The sequence below is a fragment of the Nicotiana tabacum genome, chromosome 1 (genome assembly GCF_000715075.1).
Source record: "Nicotiana tabacum cultivar K326 chromosome 1, ASM71507v2, whole genome shotgun sequence".
NCBI lineage: Eukaryota > Viridiplantae > Streptophyta > Magnoliopsida > Solanales > Solanaceae > Nicotiana > Nicotiana tabacum.
The window spans coordinates 154713921-154732703 of NC_134080.1; positions in this window are offsets into that span (position 1 = coordinate 154713921).

Below are 18783 nucleotides of genomic sequence, written 5' to 3' on the forward strand. Positions count from 1 at the left end.
TTGCTGTGTCATTTTTGAGAAAGAGGGGGAGGAAGGCCCTTTCATACAAGCCGTGAGCTGAAGAGCACGCCTCAACAATTGGTCCATCAGAAACACCAAAGCCCGGAAAGCCTCGGGGTAGCAAGGCTGAACAAGCATCATGCACTATTTTTCATTTTTACTAGTTGACTTTCCTTTTTCCTTTTAATTTCGCAATAAGATCTTCAATGTTCAAAACAGTTATGGAATTTTTCAAAGCATTTCGATTTTTCTTATGAATCTTACTCTTATTACTTTCTCTCATTTACTTTATTTATAGTATTACTATTACTTATCTTGATGAACCAACGACCGTGACATGTAACGAGACAACGCGACAAACAGACTCAGAGGAAGATGATATACCAAAAGAGGTTGTTAAAGAGGTTGAGGATTTTGAGAACAGACCTAAGTCCAACCTGGACGAGACCGAGATTGTTAACCTGGGAGATGCAAAAAATGTCAAAGAAACTCGGATCAGCGTTCATTTGTCATCGGCAGAAAAGGAAGAATACACAGAATTTCTTAAGGAATATGAAGACATATTCGCCTGGTCGTATGACGACATGACTAGTTTGAGTACATCTATTGTGGCACACAAGCTGCCAACTGATCCGACATGCCCACCGGTAAAGCAGAAGCTCAGGAAGTTCAAGCCTGACATGAGTTTAAAAATCAAGGAAGAAGTCATCAAGCAAGTCAAAGCTAAGGTTCTCAGGGTAGTAGAGTATCCAATATGGTTAGCCAACATAGTGTCAGTACCAAAGAAGGACGGGAAGGTCAGAGTCTGTGTCGACTACCGGGACCTCAACCAGGCCATTCCCAAAGATGACTTCCCCTTGCCAAACATACATATTCTAATTGACAACTGCGCTAAGCACGAGCTGCAGTCGTTTGTTGATTGTTTTACTGGGTATCATCAGATCTGGATGGATGAAGAAGATGCTGAGAAAATGGCCTTCATTACACCGTGGGGAATGTATTATTACAAGATGATGTCGTTTGGATTAAAGAATGCTGGGGCCACCTACATAAGGGCCAAGACTACCATTTTCCATGATATGATACACAAGGAGATCGAGGTATATGTAGATGACGTCATCATCAAGTCCAAGAAAGCCACTGATCACATGGAAGATTTGAGGAAGTTCTTCAATAGACTAATAAGGTACAATTTGAAGTTGAATCCCACAAAATGTGCATTCGGGGTTCCTGCCGGAAAACTACTTGGGTTCATTGTGAGTCGCCGAGGAATAGAACTGGATCCATCAAAGGCCAAAGCCGATCAATTCAGACGCAGTCAAGCGATACTATATGTAACCTTTATGCTTTGTTTTATGATGTAATTTGAACTACGCCTGACCTGATTCCCGTTTAAGAGGGGATACGTAGGCAGCCTTATTGGTTCGGTCACAATTCAATAAAATTTCCATTTTCCCCGCTATTGGAAATTGGGGCAGAATTTTGAGGAGGACCCTCAAAATTCCGAAGCCGATTCCAGCCATTTATCATTAACAGCCGTCAGGAGCAGCAGCCCGGTAAACTGGGGCAGAATTTTGAGGAGGACCCTCAAAATTCTAGAGTAAGCAAAGTTGCAATGTTTTGAACCACGTCGTAGTCGTCGGTTCATCTAAATAAAATTATTCTTAATATGCACTTATATTATGCTTTTACTAAATCATGCATGTCTGTTACCAAAATTGCTTTGTTTAGCAACGCTACCCCAATGATACACATAATATCATCGAAATAGAGCCGATCAGGTCAAGCAAAGTCAGTGGGGATACGAACTAACCTTTCCCCTTTACAAAACTCACGATTTTTCTTTTATGCAGGCACCTGAGTTGGAAAATCATCAAATATACTATACACTCATACTGATCAGGAATACAACTCTCAGAACCGTCACCTACTCACAGTTGCTATACGCACACAATATCCCCAATAGCCACAATATCGAAATCAGATATCAGCTAAGAAAACTCTACTGCCACCTGCCTTTTATTTCTTGCATAAGGCTACCATTCTGCCTTCCAAGACTAAGTTCTATCTGAATCTGCATTCTTTGCATTGCATAAGGCTACCATTCTGCCTTCCGAGAATAAGCACTGTCTCCATCTGCATTCTTTGCATTGCATAAGGCTACCATTCTGCTTTCTGAGACTAAGCTCTGTCTCCATCTACATTCTTTGCATTGCATAAGGCTACTATTCTACCTTCCGAGGTTAAGCTCTACCTCCATATACATTTCGCCTGCATTGCATGAGGCTACCATTCTGCCTTCCGAGGTTAAGCTCTGCCTCCATCTGCATTTCACCGCATTGCATAAGGCTACCATTCTGCCTTCCGAGACTAAGCTCTATCTCCATCTGCATTCTCCGCATTGCATAAGGCTACCATTCTGCCTTCCGAGGTTAAGCTCTACCTCCATCTGTATTTAGCTGTATTGCATAAGGCTACCATTCTGCCTTTCCAGACTAAGCCTGTCTCCATCTGCATGGCTGAAATATCGCCACTTTATTTATGTCTCACATGGCTGAAAGATCGCCACCTTCATCTACATCTTGCACGGCTGAAATATCGCCACTTTTATTTTTCTTGCATGGCTGAAATATCACCACTTTCTATCTTGCATCGGTTGAAATACCGCCACCTCATTTACATTTTCTGCATGGCTGAAATATCGCCACTTTCTATTTACATCTTGCATCGGCTAAAATACCGCCACCACATTTAAATTTTTTGCATTGGCTAAAAGATCGCCTCCTTCTGCATCTCATGGGCTGAAAGATCGCCAAATTGTCCGAAGGCATCATTGTTCGGAGGCACCATTTTCAAAGCCCGAGAACGCCATGTCATGGCCTGAGGACCCCATTTTATCTTTTGCATATCATTATTCAAAGGCATTATAGCTCGGAGGCATCATCTTCATAGCCCGAGAGCATCATTTCATGGCCTACGAATCCTTTATTATACGCTTCATGGCCCAGGACGTCATGGTCTGAGGACATCATCTTAACCGTCCAAAAACAGCATTCATGGTCCAACGGAACTTGCATCACGTTTAAAATTATGCACAATATATGTTCGTATTGCTCATTTGCAGGTAAACCGGCTAGCAATGGCCGTCTCAGCAAGAGGGATCCCGCTCCAGTTCCCGCAGCCCGAATTAGACCTTAACTATCCTTCCTGGCCTGAATACCGCGTCCGTTCTTGTAAAACCTTCGCTAGCATATTCCGCCGATAGATACTGAACTATATATGGCCTGATTCCTATAAGACCAGGGATATGTAGGCAGCTCAGGAACCAAAGCATGGTCAAATTCTTCAAACCATCTCGTTCGGTCAAAATTGACCATCATATCTTTACCCGACAACTCTTTCATCCTTCCCGGGTAAAGAAGGGAAGCAGTTGATACCCAATTTTTCCCTGTATTTTTTTCATATATACAAAATACTTTTAAAATAACATATGTATGCATATATAAGCATGCCCAAGTGTTTTAATATTTTTTCCCAATTTTTAAAGATTTTTAAAATCAATTTATTGCTCATTTCAGTAGTATAAAAACCAATAATTATTCCCAAAATTATTATTTTGGTGGATAATTTATTTTATTTCCCATATTTATACCAAAATATAGTTAAGGTAATTTTTATATATTTTTACAAATTTATATGGTATTTTTAAAGCTAAATTGCATATAATTGCAATTCTAGCCTACTTTAAGATTTAATAGAATTTTTATAATTATAAAATTAGTTACAATATTTTTAAATCAATATTTATATATTATTAACTTATCTGGTACTCTTAATTTACTTTTAAAATTATTTTACTATTTTTTATAAAATAAAAACGGAAAAACTGGCTATTTAAAACCTGGCCCATTTTTATTTCAATCATAGCCAAATTGATCCCCCTAATTGACCCAATTTTGAAACCCAATTGGACCGGCCCAATTCTAATCTAACCCGACCCCCGATCCAACCAATTAACCCGCCTGGCCCTTTCTTTCAATCCAGGCCATTGATCATTTAGATCAACGGTCACGATTACCCCTTACCTTTTTTAATTCACTAACCCTACCCTAATCCCCTCATTTCCATCTCTCAACCGCCTTTGAATACTCTCCCTCTCTCAAACTCTCTCGAAGGTTCCTGAAACCCTAGTCTCTCTCACCCCCTTCAACCGCAATCTCACCGGAACCCATGGCTTCTCAGACCTTGGATGGCCTGTACTCACCCTCCTCCACCATTAAACCCTGGGTGTTCGAAGTTTCGAGGTCCGACCTCGATGGTGTCTTTTCAGATCTCTATAGATCCAAGGTTCTATGGCCTCTCCGGCCTGGCTCCGTCGTATTCAAGCATCAGAAGCCTATTTCTGACCTCTCCAACTCAAGATCGGACCTTCTTCCAAGCCTTTCTCATTTCTAGGGTTTCTCTGAAACCTAAGCTATTCGAGGTTTTTCTCTGGTTGTTTTCTTATATCTATGCTATGTATGTTCTCTACTTGAGTTCTTAAACGTTTTCCCTAATTTTCTTTCAAAAAATTACTTCTCTTCGATTTAGGGTCTCTGAAAAGGTTTTAAAATGTTTTCTGATTCCTCTTCTTCTTCTCTTGGTGTGAATCCGTCTATGCTATGTTTTTATGTTCTCTTTTCTACCTCGCATGTCCTTCTCCTATTTTCTTATGTTTGCCTTATTTTGCATGTCCTTCTATTATGCTCCGTTCTTTCTTCTACTGGTTTCTATATCATGCTTTCACACGTTTATCTTATGTGTTCGTTTACCCCTATGTTCCTTTACTGTATTTTCTACTAAGCTTTTAGGTCTTTAGTTGCCTTCTTCTGGATTTTGTTTGAGTTCTTTGTTAAACATGTTTCCTCTACTGTTCTCTTAAATGCTATACTATCTCGTTTCTCTTCTGAAACTTGTTTAAGTTCCAAGTTTTCTTAAAACGTGTTCTTTATGCTTCAAATCAATTCTTCATTCTATTTGCCTTGAACCTGCTATTTTATCTGTTTGTTTTCACATGAATCCCTGAAAGAGACCTCTGAGCCTGTTTCAGTTATTTGTCTTCTCTTCTCTGTATCTGACTTGAGTTGAAAACCCCGGTATTTGGGTTTTTTTTGGCGAGTTTGATCTTGTGTTTTGGACTAGGGTTCTATTTGGGACCCTAGCCACTCTCAAACTCATTCTGAGTCTATGTGCAGGATTTGAGCCTCTTGTTATGACCCGGAACTCTTCTATACTAGGCTTTTTTGCATGATAGTTCTTTCTTGTTCTATATGTTTGTATGCTTTTTATATTTGGAATTTTTCCTTCTAAAGGTTTTGTAAACTTGTGATTGATTTGGAATTCCTTTTAATAAGGTTTGATTGATTGTTACTGATTTTCCTTAAGTAAAACCCTTTCCTCGTTTTTCCTGACTTTGTTCATTCGAACAAAGCCTGCAATTTTGATTTCACTGGCTGTTGAGTGATCGCCTTTCCTTATTTGCACAAACCATGTACCGCTGGACTTTTGCCTTAAATAACTTTTGTGTATTTACCTTTCTTGTGCTACTTTGGAAAAGATTTTGATCAAACTCTTTCCTTAATTATCTTGCCCGTTTGAAATCAGAATCCCTTAATTGAAAGGAGACCTTATGTGATTGATTTCGAAACTATTTTCTTACCTTTTCTTACTTGCTTTCTGCACTATAAAGGGTACGACCCTTCTGCACTCTTACACACTTCCAATTTAATACTCTTTAAGACCTTGAGTTCAATACTTTGACAACACTTATTGACACTTTCAATTTCAATACTCTTACATTCTCAATTCAACACTCTACTCTCTTCTGAAACCTTCTGGCTATGTGTTTGCAATTTGGCTTTACTACTGCTCTTCTCTTCTTATTTCCCTGAAACTGGTATGTTCTAATTTAACTTTTAGCTTCATCCCTATGTGTTTGCTTTACAGTTTCAACAATCTTGTCTACTTTGCTATTTATGTTCTGTATTGAATATACTGTCTCTTTGCATATGTTGCTGTGTGAATTCCCCATACCCTTATTCCCTTCTATGTGTTTGAGTTAAAGTTCAAAGCACGACAACATCCAAATTGTTGCTCATGTCTGGACTTGATCCTTTAATGGATCCTAACTCCCAAACAATGTGGCTAACAGGCTGGTTGGGGTGTGCCAACACTTCCAATTGTTGGGTATGACCACCAGCCTGTCTTGGCTTTCCCCAAAATCCCCTCTATGCACTTGCACTCTCTCTTAAATTCTACGTTCTGCCCCCCTCCTATGAGCCTTGCTTTGGGACCTTGAGCTCCCTCTGAACTTGGACATTTGAGGGTTGGCCCTTCCACACTGCACTATAATCCAATTCTGCAATATATTTGGGTGTAAGCACTGCCCGGAGTCCACTTGAGATTCTTAGGGAACTTTGACACATCCCGAATAGGAGAAAGGCTTTGGAATTTGATCTTTGGAGTTTTGTTGACTTCATGCTTCACACAGAAGTCTGAATCAGGCCCTCCTTGGTTGGGATTTTTAGCTTTCTGATGTAATTTTATTTTACTTTTCTTTATTTATTCTGGGTTGTAATAATTTGTAATAACTTATGGGGTTTTAGTGAATAGGGGAGGGTCACTCATGTATGCATAAGGCTAGATATCATGTTCATAGGTATTTACTGCTGCAATCATGTCCTGTTTTCACTTCTGCATTTTTCATATAGATATCATGTTTACAAGTCCTGCACTTCTGCGTTTTTCATATAGAAACCATGCCTACAGGTTCTGCATTTCATATAGAAATCCCGTCTATAGGTTCTGCATTTCATACGTAGATACCATGTCTATAGCCTCTGCATTTCATACATAGATACCATGTCTATAGCTTCTGCATTTCATACATAGAGACCATGTCAATAGGTTTCTGCGTTTCTGCCTATCACATAGAGAATATGTCTATAGAGTTTCCTGAATTCTGCATATACATCTATCACTAGGCAAACACATTTATAGGCTTAAACAATAAAAATCAGCATTTTAAACAACATGCCTATAGGATTTCTGTATTTTCGTAAAGGTTAAACTCAATAAAGCTTAGAAAGCATGTCTATAGGAGTAACTAACTGATATGAATCGTTTACAAGTCTAAAATCAGTAGTAACGTTACTCAATGTTTGCAGAACTTATGTTTTCTATAATCAATAGGCCTTTTTATTGTAAAAATCAGTACACTTCTGCATTATTAGATATCATGCATGTAGGTTTCACTTAGGCAAGCTATAAGGTAAAATTAGCTAACTGAATCAGACTCTGTTAATTCCAACCAGCAGGCAGGTCTGATTCCAGTTTCTTATCTGAAATGTGTAATAGACCAGTCTGCCTCCTTAACGTTTAAATTTAATTCAGACAATAACCAGTATCTGCAAGACATGCTAAACAATATGTCTTTAAGTGAGGAAACCCATCTGAGCCTTTTAAATTGTTATGTGTTTTCTATAATCTGCCTTATGTGTTTTTGTTTGTCGCTTTTGAATTTTATCCTTTTAAACCACACAAAACCCACATTTCCCTACCCTTTAGGACTAGTAGTTCCAAATGCCTCTGGGGCTGATAGGATTGGGGTGGGTACTAGCATGCAATAAGTAACAAAACCATTCCGCATTTAAATACCTCAACGGGGTGGGAAAGATATGAAAATGATGACCGGTGCGCTAATACCGCGTGTAACCCCTCTTCTGAGGAGTGATTACTAGGTATTGCATTGATGTGATCCATATTATTTATAAACCTAGGACTAGACCCATATCTATGTTGTTGCAGTTGGCGGACAAAATCGTTAAAAGATTCTCTGGAATCTTGGATGATATGTTGATTCAGGTGGGAAAATTTGTGTTCCCTACAGATTTTGTGTTTCTAGATTTCAAGGTGGATGAAGAAATTCCCATAATTTTAGGAAGGCCGTTCTTGGCCACAGGGAGAGCTCTCATTGATTGTGAGACTAGGGAGCTCAAGATGAGGTTGAACGATGAGGAGATAAAATTCAACGTGCAGAAATCTATGAGGCGACCAAGTGAATTCGCCAATTGTTCTCTTATTGATGCCGTGGATGTAATCGTAGAAGCTGATGATGAGATGTTAACTATTGAGGACCCTCTTGCTGCATGTCTAGTAAATTTAGATGAGGTGAATGGGAAAGAATCGACAAAATGGTTGTTGGCTTTAGAGAGTAGAGGGTTTTGGGATAGAACTCTTGAATTTGAGCCCCTGCACTTAGAAAACAGAGAAACTCCTCCAGCCAAGCCATCCATAGAAGAACCACCAAAGCTGGAGTTGAAGCCACTGCCCGCCCATCTCAGGTATGAGTTCCTAAGACCTAACTCCACATTACCTGTTATTATCTCATCTAGTTTGTTAGATGTGCAGGCACAACAACTTTTGTAGGTACTCAAGGAGTGCAAGACTGCCATTGGGTGGACCATGGCAGACATTAAGGGGATCAACCCGACATATTGTATGCATAAAATTCTGCTGGAAGAGGGACACAAACCTTCCAAGGAGCACCAAAGAAGGCTGAACCCCAACATAAAGGTAGTGGTGATGAAAGAAGTGATTAAGAGGTTGGATGCGAGAATCATTTTCCAATCTCTGACAGCAACTGGGTTAGCCTGGTGCAATGTGTTCCTAAGAAGGGTGGCATGACGGTGGTCAAAAATGATAACAATGAGCTGATCTCTACAAGAACCGTCACATGCTGGAGAATTTGCATGGACTACAGAAAATTACATCTGGCCACCCGGAAAGACCACTTCCCACTTCCCTTCATTGATCAGATGCTTGACAGATTGGCAGGGAGGTCTCACTTCTATTTTTTGGATGGGTACTCAGGGTACAATCAAATCTCCATTGCACTAGAGGACAGAGAGAAAACCTCCTTCACTTGACCATATGGCATTTATGCTTTTCGGAGGATGCCCTTTGGCCTATGCAATGCATCCGCCACATTCCAAAGGTGCATGATGGCCATATTCGCTGACATGGTCGAAGACATAATGGAGGTGTTCATGGATGATTTCTTAGTGGTGGTGAACTCGTTCGACGAGTGCCTTATAAATCTGACCCGAGTGCTGAAAAGATGTATTGAGACTAACCTGGTACTTAATTGGGTGAAGTGTCATTTCATGGTACAAGAGGGCATAGTCTTGGGACACTGGGTATCAAGCAAGGGAATCGAGGTGGATTGCGCTAAAGTTGATGTGATAGCAAAGCTGCCACCTCCCACTTCAGTCAAGGCAATCACGAGCTTCCTTGGGCATGCCGGTGTTTACAGGAGATTCATAAGAGACTTCTCAAAAATTTCCAACCATATCTGTAAGTTGTTAGAAAAAGATCACCCTTTCTTGTTTTCTGATGATTGTAGGGTAGCATTCTGGGAGTTGAAAAAGAGGCTAGTCACAACACCCATCATTGTCTCCCCCAACTGGGAGCAACCATTCGAACTCATGTGTGACGCCAGTGACTACGCAGTGGGGGCAGTGATGGGACAGCAAAAAGACAAGCTAATGCACTCAATCTACTATGCCAGTAGAACATTGAGTGGAGCCCAGCTGAACAACACTGTGACTGAAAAGAAGATGCTGGCTGTGGTGTTTGCATTCGACAAGTTCAGATCATACCTGATTGGCTCTAAGGTAATTGTATATACTGATCATGTAGCTCTCAGGTACTTGATTGAGAAGAAGGAGTCTAAACCGCACTTGATTCATTGGGTGCTGTTACTGTAAGAGTTCGACCTTGAAATTCGTGACCGTAAGGGCACAGAAAACCAAGTCGCTGATCATCTATCACGACTTGAGGGAGCTGAAAACTCAGTTGAGGTTGAGGATATTCTAGAAACCTTTCCAGACGAGCAGCTACTCGCTACAAGCCTTGAGGAAGTGCCATGGTATGTAGACTTTGCAAATTACCTGGCATGCGGTATAGTTCCCTATGACCGTTCCTCTGTACAAAAGAAAAAGCTTTATCGTGACTGCCGCATGTAATACTGGGATAAACCTTATCTGTTTAGAATATGTGTTGACAATATGATCCGAAGCTGTGTCCCGAGATAGAACAATCTTCTATTTTGTAGGCATGTCACACATCGGCATATGGCGGGCATTTCTGAGGAGTCAGGACGGCAGCAAAAGTGCTAGAAGCCGGGTTCTACTGGCCAACAGTGTTTAAGGATGCACATCAATAGGTGAAGGGCTGTAAATATTGTCAGCAAACCAGGAACATTTCCCTTCGCCATAAGATGCCCATCACCTGATTCAAGAGGTTAAAGTGTTCGATGTCTGGAGGATAGTCTTCATGGGTCCCTTCGTTAGCTCCTTTGGCAATAAATACATACTTGTTGTGGTAGATTACGTGTCCAAATGGGTTGAAGCTGTAACACTTCTCACTAATTATGCTAGAGTGGTGGTGAGTTTTTTGAAGAAGAATATATTCACCTGCTTCGGGACCCCGAGAGCTATTATCAGTGACGGAGGCACTCACTTCTGCAATTGAGCCTTCGAGAAGTTGCTAGCAAAGTACAATGTGTGACACAAGGTGGTAACACCATATCATCCTCAGACCAGTGGACAGGTCAAAGTGTCTAATAGAGAGATAAAGAATGTATTGACCAAGACTGTGAACGCCACAAGAACTGATTGGGAGAAAAAGCTAGATGATGCACTCTGGGCCTACAGAACTGCTTTTAAAATACCAATTGGTATGTCACCATATAAGTTGGTGTTCGGGAAGGCCTGCCACTTGCCAGTTGAACTTGAACATAGAGCTTGGTGGGCAATGAAACAGCTGAATGTAGACATTGAGGCTGCAGGCACAACAAGAGTTACAGAATTGCATGAGCTCGACGAGTTTCAATATCTTGCTTTCGAGAGCACGAGACTGTATAAGGAGAGAATGAAGAGGTTGCACGACAAAAACATTATTGAGCAAAATTCAAATCCCGGAAACATGGTATTGCTTTATAACTCAAGATTAAGGCTATTTCCGGGTAAACTCAAGTCACGATGGTCTGGACCATTCCAAGTGGTCGAAGTATTCCCTTCAGGTGTTGTAGAGATTGCCTCAGAAAAAGACTCTCATACATTTAGAGTCAATGGGCAGAGTTTGAAACCATATGTGGGCATGGATAAACCAAAGGAAGTGTTAGAGATCCATCTGACTGAACCTCATAGGTCGAGCTAGCCTTAAATGCGCTTATCTGCGTCATGCCGCGACGTTAAATCAGGTGTTGCGTGGGAGGCAACACATGAATGTTGGTGTTTTTCTTTTCTTTTGTAACTTCCTTATGAAAAATAATCCTCGTGATCGCGACCGCGGATCGATCGCGATAAATTATGAGTATTCTGTCTCAGGATTGTTCACCGCGACCGCGGCACGACCACGGTAAAACACGATCATTCTGTTTCACTCCTATTCACTCACCGCGGCCACGGTGGGACCACGGTGATTCGTGAGTTTTCTGTCGCCCAGGTAAGTAAAAGTTTTTTCTTTTCTCTTCTAATCCCCCCCCCTAATAAAATTAAAACACCCGTTCCCCTCCCCCCATTAATTTCCCCTATCTCCTCTCTCTCTATGAACCCTAACCCAATGCATCTCTTCCCACTTCTTCTTCTTCTTCACCTCTCTCACACTCCCACACACACCCCACCCACTTTCCACTCTCTCCTCCCCAACTTCCATCCTTCTCACCCTCTACTACAACCAGGTATGTCAAGCTTCCCTATCTCTTCTCTTGTATTTTTGTTTTAGTATTTTGCAAGTTCAATGCTTTAATTGTTGTAGTATCTATAGTAGATTTTTTTGTTTTGATTTTCTTTTCTGCTTTTTAGTGGGTTATGTGCACAATGTTGTAGAGAAGAGTGTGATTTTGTGTGTAAAACTAATTGTGATGGGGTGGAATGGTGAAGTACGAATAGTTGATTTGGGGGAAGAATTGATGTTTCCATGGGGCTAGATGTGTTAGAATAGAGCCATTGCTCACAAGGTGTTTGTGAAATTGCCCCAATGGAGTTGTAATAGCTAATGTGACCATGGTGGTGGTGAAATCTGAGTAACCACTCAGGGTTCACACAACTCAAACCCTCACTAATATGAGGCTCTATTTTTGGCAGGTACAATGCACCAATCTAGGAAGAGACGTACCACAAGGTCCTCCGTTAGTGGACCAGGCAGTTCTTCTAGAGCTCGGGTCAAGCTAGTGCGGAACAGTGTGACCGCGCTAGGTTTGTCTCCAAACCAGCTGAGGACAGGTATAACGCCAAGGCGTCCAAGAAATTATTACCTGAAGTACATATTGATCGGAAAGCCTTGCAAGTGTAATGACCAAATATCTTTGCAGAGTTGAGGAAATGTCAGCTGGACATCTTCTTTGATGAACCAGAGGAGGCGAATGTACTGATGGTTAGGGATTTCTACGCTAATTGCCCGAAGCATGTTAATAGGGTGGTCACAGTACGAAACACCCAGCTAAATACGTCCCTTGAGGTCATCCGCCGAGTGAACCGGCTGCCAGTATTCACTGGGGATAAAGACACTTACATTGCTTATTATCGCCCAATTAGCTGGTGGGCACCGATTCTTGAAGCAATATGTGTGCCTGATAGGGAGCATATATGGATAAAGCACTGGATCGCATTGAACTCCCAGTATCTCAATTGGGAGGCTAAGTGTTGGCTCACAATTATCAACAGTCGTTTGCTGCCCTCCAGCAACACTACCGATGTCAATGGGCCATGAGTAGTAGCTATATACTGTTTTATGAACCACCAGGATTTTGATGTCGCCAAGCTCCTTCATGATGAGATATTCATTCGCTCCCCAAATGTACTCAAAGGGTTTTACTTCCCCTCTCTGGTTACCAAGTTGTGCCGTGTTGCACGAGTTCCTGAAAATCCCACAGTAGTTGGGAAATTGCCATTGAAAGCCTCATTTCGGGCTAGCAAAATCACAGTTGGGAGACAGCCGGTAGTGATGGTTGATGATGATGATGATGATGCTGATGAGGATGCTGAGGACACTGCTGCCCCACTGCAGCTGAGAGCTGATGAGGCGGGCCCATCACAGGCCCGCCAAAGTACCCGCATGATAGCCTTGGAGCAAGAAATGGTTGGCTTCCGCACTTTGGTCACTGACCTGGGCACCAGAGTTGACAATTTGACTACTCAACATGCCAAGTCGGAGAAAAAGATCATGGTCTGGCTCCGGGCACTAGGACGAACGTGTCACCTCGAAGCTAGTATCGTATCTGATCAGGATTGAGCATTAGGGAAGTCCCCTTACCTTACTCTGCTTTGTATTTGTTGACATAGGGACATGCCAATGCTTTAAGTGTGGGGTGGGGGATGGTTGTTATTGTAAAATTGTATAACTTTGTTTGGTATTGTTGGTTTATGTTAGTTCACTTCGACTTGGCCCGAAGACAGACACCTCTCGACAGGTCTCTTGAGGGATATAAATCGAACAAAAAAAACGATTTTCGTTTGATTAGGTAGTATATCAACTCCCCCTTGGTTTTTCTTTAAACCACGGTTCTTTTCCAAGGGTTTCTATTTGAACCGGGTGCAGTTAGTTTTTTCTTTTTAGTTTAGAAAGTCTTGGGCGAGAAACAAAAAAATGGAAAGAGGGACCCTTAACTCTATGGTACCTTGAATAAAGACTGTTTTAGTGTGATACTTAGGCTGTTTAGTTGACTCAAAGTAGGCCTTAAATTGTGTGTTCCTGAATGGCTCAAGTACATAGAACAGAGTGTCTAATGATCCTAATTGAATTGTGTCATATGCCGTGTGTGAGTGAGGTTTACTTTATTCTGTGTTAACATTCAATGCCCAACTTGTCATGTGTGTGTGCAAAGCGAAATGGTAGCCTTGTTTGGTATGGAAAGTGATATAGGCATTTCTTTGCTTAACCCTTCTATGTATGCTTGTTTCCACCTAACTGTGTATGCCCTAGTCAACCCCGTTGAGCCTGTAGGCATGTTTTCCTTGGCAACCACATTACAAGCCAAACCCGAGTTTAAATAGCCTATCTTGTTGAACCCTATCTCCTCTTAGGATCACTCAAAGTGTAACGGATATGGAAAAATATAAGTGTGGGGTGGTTGGTTGGGCTGTTAAGTAGAATTAAGGGGACAAAAAGAAAAAAAATTGCACTGGCTGATAAACAATATTAGAGGCCACCAAAAAAAAAGAAGCCTCAAAGTGGTGGCAGCTATTAAAAGAAAAAGTGTGCTTAAGAAAAAATAAGGGGTTAACACAATAATATAATGGTGGAAGGAAGGTGTGATAAAGTGAAGAGCTTAAAAGTACACAATGTAGTGGAGTGCTTAGGGAGGTGTAGTCACTATACCCAGATGTATCCTACCCATCCCACTGCCAACATTACAATCAAATAAAGTCCTATTTGATTCTAGACCGAATGAGCTCGATTAGTCGAGTATTACACTACGGAAAAGCCTATGGTATGTTGTTTGTGGCATAAGAATTTGTTCTGAGGGTGAGTGAAATGTTGTATTCGAATTCCTCAGTGTGTGGTTTGTAAACGATATAAGTCTCTTTTATAGTGAGTAGGCACATGATTCATGAAGGGAAGGTAAGTCTGGACCTCTTATTGAGAGTTGGAGAGCTGTTTAAGGGAATTGCGTGGCTAGGAAGAAGTCCACTCTTGAGGCGAGGAGGTTGCGCTGAAGTAGTCTATCCATGTGAACTATTCTTGGTATAGGGAGTACGGAAGTGACCCAATGACGATTAGGCCTATAGAGTGTGGTTTGTTGCTAGAGGATTAGCAACGGTTTAAATGTGGGGTATTGATAATAGGCTATATAGACGCTATTTACACTCTAAATGTACCATACTTTATTGTTGTTTTAATAGGTAAATGATAACAAAATACTCTAATTGGTGTTCTTTTGCTTTGCAGGGACTAATCCAAGTTAGGAAGAGACTATGGAGTGTTTTGGAGTCAATAATGTGGATATAAGGCCAATCAAGAAGAACCCAAACGAAAATAAGCAAGAAAGAGGCAAAGGAGGAATGGACAAGATGCCACCGCGACCGCGACCGCGGTAAGCAAAGCAAAGGAGGCAGAATAGTTGCGTTTCACCGCGGTCGCGCCGCGTTCTGCCACGGCCGCGGTCGACTGCGTAACTGCATAGAAATTTTGAAACTAAAGTATACATTGGGGGAAACCTATCCTAACCCTTTATAAACTCAACAAACTGGCCTAAGAAAAGGTGAAGCTTGTTTTTAGACTGATTTGGAGGCAAGAACAAGTGTGAGAAGAGCAATCAACCATTAGAAATTTTCAATCTTATCTTTGTTATTTCAATTGCACATTATGAATACTTTTGTAGTTTTATCTTGCTTTGCTATGAGTAGCTAATTCCTTAGTCTAGGGTTTTGATGTAACCTATTGAAGGATGAACTTTGTGTTATGTTAATATAGTTTTCCCGGTTTAATCTCTATTTGTTCAATTACGTTCTTGTTGTAGTTAATTGATAGGATTCTCAATTAGCTATGCCTATTTAGTATGTATTACTCGAGAGAGTGCATATTTAGGTAATTATTGAACATCACCACTCCCAAAGTATATGAGGTATCAATAACCGAGGGTTTAAAGGCGGAATTAGTGATAATGAAGCCTTGTGTGTGATCTAAATTGAGCTGTAATCAAGGCCAGCTAGCGTAACTTAGGAGAGTGCGTTTAGTAAATTATCGTAATTACTCGGGCAAGATTTACGGTAGTAAGAGTGCTCATGATCGATATAGATAATTACGCAAATCTATATAAAACATAACAGGAAGGGATTCCATCAATAGGGGAAATCACAACCTTAGATCCTTCTCTTAATTATTTACAACTTAATCATAGTTAGTCTTTAGTTACTTAATTGCAGTCAGTTATAGTTAGTAAAAATATCCTCAATTGTTATTAAAATGTTTGGGAAGTTGATTACGTAGAATTTAACGAGTCTAACAAGAGTAATTGATAGGTTAATTCCTTGTGGGTTCGAATGTGGGCTAAATACTCAGATTATATTTCCAACGTCTGCTTGTCCTTTTTATAAGGCATAGTTGGCCGTGATCAAGATACATATGCTCGATAACCGAGGGTGATCTTGAGCAAGTGAAAAAAGATTATCATTGGGAAAACAATGAGGTGGTGATTCCGACCCCTGAAGAGGACATCACCACTTACGTATAAGGGTTCTTAAGTGTTTACACTTACCCTTTTATGCCGGTTATCCTTGACTTCTGTTACCAGTACCTAATAACCCTGGGCCAAATCCACCCTTTTGGCGCATCGTTATTTTGCTCTTATTTTTTGTGAGCAAGTCGAAAGAATGTCATTCACCCTCGACCATCTCATTAGACTGTACAGCCCTTGTCTCTATCGAGGCGGATTAATAAGGCTTCAGCGGCAGGCCACAAAGGTGTTCTTCTCGAGCATAGATGAGGACAAAGATCGAGGATGGATGGGCCGGTTTGTCCGAGTGAGGACTTTTGACATAATCCCAGCCAAGAAGATGTCGTTTCCCAAAGAATGGAACATGAAGCGTAAGTACAAACCCTGCCCTCGACCTCTATTTATTGTTTCGCTCCTTTTGTTTTTTTCTCATTAATGTTCCTTCATATGATGCAGCGGTCTCTTAGGTGCCCGGTGCAATTCTGAACTTTGAAGGTTGGGTTCGAAAATTGGCCTCGACCTCTTCGTACGTTGAGCGCTCGTGGCGCGATTTGGATGAGGGCCGATGGGAGGCCAAATATCACGGTAAGTTTCTCTACCCGTGTTTGATGCCTTTCTGTGAAATGTTTCTTTTTTATTTTTACTTGATTTCCTCCCATACAGGTCTCGGAGACAAAGCTGTCATGAGGCTGCCCCCACCTGAGGAAGAGGACGCCCCAAAACTGGCTAAGGATAAGAAGAGGAAAAGGGTCTCGCCTTCCGATACTCCAAAGCCTAAGAAGAGCAAGGTTCGTAAGTTGAAGAATGACAATGCCGCTCTACTTGCCGACATAGACCAGAAACTACGAGATGAAGAAGAGGAGAAAGAAGATGCTGGCTGTGAGTTGGTGGCTCGAAAGAGGGGAAGCACCAAAGCTTCAAAAGCAGCTGAGCCGGTGGTGGTTGAGGAGGCTCATATTTGGACCGAGGAAATCTCAGAAGATAGTTCGAGCAAAGTTTTCGAGTCATTGGAGGCTGAAGATGTCTCCCACCATGATGAATAATCGGCGAGTGTGCCTATCTGCCGTGATGAACAATTGATGGGTGTGCCTGAAGAGTCCGGTTCTGAGGCCCTCCAAAAAGAAGAGAGCGCCCCAAGTGTCTTGCTTGGGGAAATCAACATTGAAGATTCGTTGTCTCTCCCCACGTTTTCTGAGGGGTAATTTCGGGAGGCCTAGTCTTTGGAGACCCCCGACGTAGGAACGACCCACGAAGGGGATGACTTATTCCGTGGCTGCTTCACGGGGTTCAATGATATTTCTGATCTGTATGCATCAATCATTTTCAATGAGGCTCAGCGACTCCTGAACTAGGTAGACTTCAACTCCCGTTATTAGTTTCACGTTTGCCTTCATTTCTTTTTGCCTAATTTTCTTCCTTTCTCCATAGGCTGCTGTTGATACCCAAATATATTTTAAATATGCATAACTACCTTCAAAATAGCATATATATGCATATATAAGCATGTCCAAGGTTTTTATTATTTTTCCCATAATTTTAAGGGATTAAATTGATTTATTTTCTCCCTTTTTATCCATAAAATCCCCAATAATTATTTCCAAAATTATTGTTTTGATAATTCATCTATTTAATTTCTATATTTATGCCAAAATATGGCTAAGGTAATTTTTATATAATTTTACAATTACGTTTAGTATTTTTAAAGTTAAATTGCACATAATTGCAATATTAGCCCTTTTAAGATTTAATTATGTTTTATATGCACAAATTGGATCTCGTATTTTTAAATTGTTAATTATGTATTTCAAATCATTTTGGCACCTTAAATTTATTTTCCATAAATTGCCTATTATTTTTTATAAATTAAATAGGTGAAATTGGCTATTTAAATAACAACCAAATTTGGCTTTCAATTATAGCCAAAATTGGACCCCTTTCTAGCCCAATTTCACACCCAAACCACCTGACACAGATCCTATACATGTCTACCTGACCCAAGTCATCCTAAATCCTGGTCGTTGATCTCTTAGATCAACGGCCCTCGTTCAACCTTTCCTTTTTAATTCTGAGAGACCCCCTAACCCTAATCACTTTTCTAAGGGCGCCGCCCTCAGATGCTCGCGTTTCTCTTTTCTCTCGACCTAACCCTAATCACTTTTCACCACCTCCTTCTCCGGTCATCTCCAGCGGCCACCCATTCAAACCCAAGCCTTCAATAGGTCTCTCATCACCCTACTCATCATCTCTAAGGCCATCAAGGGTCCTAGATCATGTTGATTTGGAACTAGGGTTTCTGTTCCTATTACTTATGGGTCTTTGGTGTGAATGTGGGAAAAATCACACCTTATATGTGATCGGTGAAGTTTCAACAGGTTCCTTTAATTTTTACTTAGTTTTCTTTTTGAAACCCTAACTCTCTTCTGAATCTCTCAGATCTATGTTATTTTTATGCTTTAAGCATATCTCCCTTTGTGACTTGCTTATTCTCGAGCTTTCTTCTGAAAGATCTTCTACTTTGAACCATT